We start from the raw sequence: 7,444 nt of genomic DNA on the forward strand, positions 1-7,444 counted from the left end.
AAAGTGGGGAGTACAGTCACGAAGTCGTATGGGTTTGTGGGGTCTGCTTCAGAGCAGCAAGAATGCAAGAGGGCTCAGAGCTCAACCGAGTTGAAGAGCAGCCCCATCTCCTCCTGCCTCCCCTCCCCAAAAGCCACCCCAAATAAACATTTAATCTCAATTATGTTCCTTGAGCCTTCCTTCCAATCAAATGACAGCCTTAAGTCCCTCCTCTATGGAAATTCTGCAGCTGTCACGGAGAGTTATCTAGAATCACCACCAAAACATGCAACTGATACAAAATTCCTCTTCAACAGTCTAGGCCTCTAGGTACCATTTGATATCTTAATTATGAAATTTACTGATTAAGTGGATTAATAAAGAACCACTACTCATGAGATTTTTCTAAGGCTCTTGATAGACGTTTCTCTCCGGTCCTGTAAACTGCAGAAGGGCCCCAGAAAGCTTAAGAGCGGAATGCTAACGAGCGAGACTGTGGGGCCCAGGTTTGAACCCGGTGGCCCACTTCCCAGCCTCCCACCCCTGCCTGCAGCGGGAAGGTGCCCTGAACAGGGAGAAAGGGCGGGAGGGAGGACAAAGAGCCTCTGATGGGAAAGACACAGGTATATCTCACGTGTCATGAGCTGCCACATGCCTAGGAGAAGTCAGAGCTATGGAGAGCAGAGTCCGATTTCTGCTACTTGGCTTGTTATTTACAGGTCCCTTTGAGGGGACTTTTAATGGTAATCATTGTGCCTTTGCTAATCTCTGTCTAAATCAACAACTGTTTTTCGGGTTAGAAAGCCTTACTGTGACTCTCATCTAAGGCACAATTCAGTACACACCAGCCTCTGAAAGGACGGAGGAAAGTAAATAAGCCGAGTTCTTTGGGAGGGTTTTGAGAATTTTGCAAAAGGAGATACGAGCGTTAGAGGAAGCACTTTGCCCAACACATGGGTGTAAGAGAAAACCCTCTATCACTAGCCAAAATGTCAGACAAGGTACACTAGCTCATAGCTGATTAGAAAATAAGAGCTCCCCTTCCTGTGACTCAGCAGGGCCGTGCCCTCGTGGGCACAACCAGCACTCATGACTCTTCCTTATGCATTCAGACAGCAATGCATTTTCCCAGCAGAAGAGAAGCCTCCATGTCGTTTCCTGCCAAAACTGAGCAATGAATTTGGAACTTGGGCCAAAAGAGCTCAGTATATATGTCAACACTGGATAGAGCTTTGTAAAGCTGCCCTCATTTAACTCATAGACACTCTCCTCATTGGGGACTGGGGGCTCTCAAAGTAGGCTTTGAGGAGGTTAGCAAAGCAGAAACCATGCTCATGTTGTTTCTTTTGTCCTTAAGACTAATAAATGATATGTCTTTTAATACCCTTGGGTAGGCTACTGATGATCTTAAAATAGACAATCATGAGGTAAGGGCTGGAGGGCTCACATGGGGGGCTGCTGGAATGCTGTGTTGATGGACCTTGGCCAGAAAACCCGGCAGGTGGTTTCTGTGTCCCAAGAAATGTGTTGGCTAATCAGAACACTTGTTTAATCCCAGCTTATACTCACCCATGTTTTTTTACTGGCTTTCCCCATTCTGTCTTTCTTTCCTAGTGTGATCAGCCTAAAAGAGAGCGAGTTCCTGTTCTTGTGTGAATTGCAGGAAAACAGACTTTAAAGGAAGGGAAAGTGAGAGCCATGTTGGATGTATTTGAGGTTCAAGCCAGTGCCCTGGGCTCTTTGCAAGGAAAATTCGCAGGAGAGAGAGATTCCCAAGAGATCCCTTTACACTTTAACATAATGTCTTATTTGGCTGAGGCTCTATGGGACAATGGGACTGATCACGCTCCCTGACTGGCCCTTGGTCAGTCAAATGAAGGAGTCTATCGATCTCTTGGTGGAAGTTAGCCAGACATTTGATTGAATTAACCCATCTGAGTGGCCGTTTTTTTCTAGTAGACACAATCAACGCCTCAGGTTATCATTAGACATTTTATTTCTGGTGTTTGGGGCTTGGCAGAGAAAAAGCAATATTGACTCTTCCCAACAACAGCTAAAATCTGGCAGCTTCCCATCACCAGGCAAATTCCCCCGTCCCTTGTCAGCCAGTCTGCTCCAGGAGGGAGACAACCCAGCATCAGCCTCCACAGAGCCCAAGCAGCTCTCCTTTGACGTGGTGTTCTGTAGCATCCATTCTCTCCTCTGCGGGGTCCACCAGGAACTTGTATTTCTGTAAGAATTCCTTGGGTGTGTTGTGTGTTCTCCCCTGCTTAGTCATTCAGCCATAACCTTTCCATTTAGAATCCTGCCCTGCTGATGGTTCGGCTCCCTAGTTCAATATTTTACATTTATCTCTATTGAATTCCAGTTGCCTTCTGTTACAAGAAGCACTTAAATTATCTGAGCCTCGCTCCACAGGCTCAGGCTCCAAGTCCAGGACAAATCTGCTTAGCACTTAGGGATCATTGGTTGTGTGAGGGGCTTGGGCATATAAACATATCTGAGCTGGGCACCTCTTAATGATGGTGAAGGCAGCAGACTTGGGTGGAAAGCCTAGGAGCCGCCGATATTATAAAACCTTAATCAGGTTTCCTCAGGACTGGGGGAAAATGGACCAGAAGTATTATATGGAGAGTGGGAAAATAAATAACAATCTAGCCTTGTAGTGAAGATGCAGCTAGCAGATTGCAAGTGCCTGTAGATAGAAACATCCTAATGCACATCAGAAATGTGATATAGACTTTTCTCCATCAAGGACATTTATAATATATTACGCCATTAGCTCTCTTATTGTCCTTCCACTGATGATGGCGATCATATGATTTTTCCCATATTTCAGGGTTGGAAGAGTGGCTCAGGAAGGGGAAAGAGCGTATGACATGCTGGGAGTAGTCCCTAGCTTAGCTCATCTATTCTAATGTTCTTATTGATGGATTATGGCCCCTGAAGAAGAGAGAAGACAGACACTCAGGATGAGGGTCTACAGAGTGAAGGACTCTGGACTGTGCCTCTCTGAATACCAAGCCCTTACAGAAAAATCCCAGCTCTAACATGGGAGGAAATGGATAATGGGTAATTCAGACCAGCTTCTTTCCCTAGACACATCCCTAACACTTTGGAATCCAAATTTTATTAACTCTTTAAGGTCTCAATGCAGCAGTTTGATGGCTTTTATGATTTCTCCCTTTGGGATCCAGGGAGCACTACTAGTCCTATAAAATCCTATAAGCCATAAGACCCAAGAGCTCAAGAAAGCTGAAAAGTCCCTTACATTCATACATCCATGGTTTCTTTCTGATTCTTTAAGAAAGTTTTGTCTCCATGAGGGTTAAAGGAATTGAAAAGAAGAAGAAAAAACCAACCATGGGGAATGGAACCCGTATGAAGGAGATATATGGAGGTAATGACCATGCTGTTTCCTAATGGCTTGTCTGTTGGTTCCCTTTTTCCTCTTCAGAAACAGACAAGCAACAGCACTGTTTCTGAGGCAAGAGGGAGAGAACGAGGCGGTATCCTGAGCCCACAGTGAGGCTGCCTGGGAAGTTCTTGATTAACTCATATTTTAAAAGGTCATGTATGAAAGGTGGAAAGAGAAACACATAACCAAGGACAAATACGAAATAGTATCACAGGCCTGTAAGAATAATGCCAGCAAGACGAAAGCTCAGAATGAGCAGAGGTTTCAGAAAAATGCCAGGACAACACAAAAGCTTTTAGTAGCTATGTTCAGAATTAAGAGGCACAGGCTTACTACTTGGGGGACTGGAGCAAGGTTAAGGATGAGAAGAGGAAGAACGACTCAAACACTTTGTTACTTTACCAAAAGGCGAGGTCTTCCAGCAGAAGAGAATAGAATCAATATTGTTCAAGTAATCTTGAAACTCAAGTTGGACAAACAAAAAGTAAGTGGTCACCTGGAGGCTTTGAAAGTTTCCACACCTGACATTATTTCCTGCCAGGATTTTGAAGAAACTTTTATAAATGTTTATAAAACAAAAGTTTGGAAATGACTGAGGGATGAGACCAGAAGTTTAGAGACGGGAAAAGTCTGGATTTTCATAGAAAGGACATGAGGTTCCAGATTGGTACAGCCTGGCGTCTTTGATAGTGATCACCATAGACATTCTAAGATTAATTAATGTCCAGCTTGCCTGTATACTCTTAGAAGGGAAGTGGCGATCACTAGAAACTAGAATGGGTTCACTGAGAACAAGGCATTTTAAGTGGATTCCTATATTCATTTTATACCAGATTGCTGGTTACGTCAATAAGCTGAACATTCTGGGTATGCCAAGGTCCTCGTCAGAGTTTGCCTTGGTATTCTCATGGATCGAACAGGAAATTGAGATCTGCATAATACTGTTGGCTGGCATCACAGGTGGCTGGCCAGTCTTGCTCAAGCACTGGATTCCATCAACAGACTGGGAACATCTTCTATATTCAAGGGCTACATCTTTGGCTCTATTCTTTCTATTTTATCAAGGACTTAGATGGAAGATATAAGCAGAAAGCATGCTTATCAAATTTATTAATAGGATAGCAGGGCCAGGATTCAAAATAACTCTACAGACTATAGGAATGATTAAAACTACCACGGTAAAATTCAATGGGGCTAGAATTAAGTTCCGCTCTTGAGCTTAGAACAATCAGCGATGCAGGTCCAGACTGACAATACCTGGTTCAAGAATCACTCGTATAAGAAGATAACTTAGGGGTTATTACGTGACTAAAATGCAAGTGACAATTATAGTATATAAGGCTCCTAATCCATTTCCTGCAATCACAGACCACTGTAGAGATACTCTGTGTAGGACAAAGAAGGCAGCCATCTCATTGTCCTGGAGAAATGTCCCTGACAAATTAGAGCTGTTCCAGGAAAGGCTAACACAACAGTGAGGCATCTCACAACCATGTCAGAGTAACTTGGCAAAGGCTGGTGGAGCTAAAGATACTTGTGGATATATTATAACCTAGAGAAGTTCTTGCCCCGTGCACAAGAGGACACCTCAGAATGTTTTTAGCAGCCCTGATTGTGATAGTTAAGAAAACAAATAACCTAAATGTCCGTCAACAGGAGAATGGCTAAAGAAAGCCTGGTATATTCACGGACATAATTAGAATGGAAAAAGGAAGTTGAATAAGAATACATAAGTTATGAGGGCATTTATTTACATTTAAAAATGTGCACAATAATACTATTTCCTGTACAGTGATACATATGTATGAAGTAAACAGGAAAGAAATACAAGGGAGTGAGACTTACCAAAGCCAGGGTCATGCCTACTTCTCAGTGGAAAGGGAGGGCAAGGCAGGAGGCAGTGGAAAAACAAGAGTCTTCTATTCCCAATGTTTCCTTTTAAAGTTGCGTGGATGGGTCTAGGCTGTTTTCATCTTTATACCATTTTCTCTGTTTAAAATATCCAAAATGCTTTTTTTAGACTCAAAAGGATGTACTGAGGTGAATCTTAAAATTAACCATTTTAAAGTGGACCGTCTGTTGGTGGTTAGTACATTCACAATATCGTCTACCATCACTTCTATCTAATTCCAAAATATTTCCGTCACTTCATGTAAAACTCTGTCCCCACTGAGTAGTTTCTCCCCACCCCCTGTGAAAGTTTTTTTTTTTTTTTTTTTGGATAGTGAGAACTTTAAAAAAAAAATTAAAAAACAGTTGTAGGTTCACAGCAAAATTGAGAAGGTACAGAGATTTTTCATATATCCCCTACCCTCATGCACACATAGCCTCCTTCATCAACATCCCCCACCAGAGTGATGCATTTGTGACCACTGATGAACCCACTCTGACTCATCATTGTCACCCAGAGTCCATGGTTTACTTTAGGATTCATTCTTGGTCTGGTGCATTCTATGTCTAATGATGTGTATCTGCCATTATAATATCACACACTATTTTCATGCCACAAAAATCCTCTCTGTTCCACCTGTTTATCTCTCTCTATAATATGTTTTTAAGGAGTGTGCTTAAAAAAAAAAACTCATAAGAAAGAAGAAAAGGGGGATAATGATAACTGTCTTTAAACATTTAAGTTTTTTTCTGTGAAAGAGAATTCAATCTTGTAAAGCTCCCAAGGGATTGATGAGTGGATATTGGAAGAAGGAAGAGTTTGGTTTAACACGAGGAAGAGCTTTCTAACAAAATCGGAGCAGTATTTCACAGGTGTTCAGAACACGGGTTTCGAGTCAGAGTCAGGTTAAAATCTCCCTGCTGCTTTATTAGTCCTGGGAAAGTTGCCTGACTTCTCTAAACCTTCATATCATGTTTACGAAGTAAATAATAGTAGTATCCACCGAATAGGATTATTGTAAGGAATAATTTAAATGAAGTATAGTGTCATGAATAGCACAGATTCAGTGTTACGTAAATATAAAAAAATAAAGGAAGAGCTGCCCATAGATAGAATGACTATCTCATAAGACCCTGAGCTTCCCAGTGCTATCAAAATTCGAGGCTGGATGGAGGCTTGGACAGTTCCAAGGTGCTGGAGAGGGAGCCGTCTTTATCAAAGGGAGGCTATGTTCCCTATTGTTCTCCTCACAAAGTCTTTCCCTTGGGCATCTGGGTGGCTCACGTTGTTAAGTGTCTGCCTTCAGCCCAGGTGCTGATCCCAGAGTCCTGGAATCGAACCCCGCATCTGGCTTCCTGCTCGGCAGGAAACCTGCTTCTCCCTCTTCCACTCCCCCTGCTTGTGTTCCTCCCCCTGATTCTGTGTCTCTCTCTGTTAAATAAACAAAATAAAATCTTTAAAAAATAAAAATAAATAAAAGTCTTTGCTTCAAGTACTGAAGAAACATGTTGGGTGCATCTACGAACAAAATGTATTTGTTCTCTATTTCAGCAATATTACTACAAAATTAGTGGCTTAAAACAGCACACATTTATTATCTTAGTTTCTGAGGTCCAGGCTTAGTTGGACCGTTTGGCTTGGGATCTCACCAGAAAACTGCAAGCAACATGCTGACCATTTCTTTGGTCTCTTTTCAAGGCTCGCTCTGCTCCTGGGCCCACATGGCTGTTAGCAGAGTTCAGCCCCTTCCGGAGTATTGTGCTGGTGGCCCTCATTTTATTCTAGTTGTCTGCTGGAAACTGCCCTCAATTTCCAGTGGCCACCAATGTGCTTGCTGGTGGCGGGCCATTCTCAGTTTCTTGTCCCATGAGCCTTCACAACGTGGCTGCCAGTTCCATCAAAATTAACAAGGGAGAGAGTCCGCCAACAAGAAGATATTACAGTCTATGAATGTAATCGTGGAAGTGACATCCCCTTGTTTTGGCCACATTCTGTAGGTTAGAAGCAAGTCACAGCCCCTGCCCATATCAAGGGGAGGGGATTACACAAGGGTGTGACTTTGGGAGGCAAGAGTAATGGGGACCATTTTCAAATCTCTCTGCTACAGGCAGGAAGCTGCTTGAGGAAGCAGAAGCACAGGTGCCCCCCTCATCCTG

Source organism: Enhydra lutris, unplaced genomic scaffold (genome assembly GCF_002288905.1).
Source record: "Enhydra lutris kenyoni isolate GAN:26980312 unplaced genomic scaffold, ASM228890v2 scaffoldscaffold24, whole genome shotgun sequence".
In the NCBI taxonomy this organism is placed as follows: Eukaryota; Metazoa; Chordata; class Mammalia; order Carnivora; family Mustelidae; genus Enhydra; species Enhydra lutris.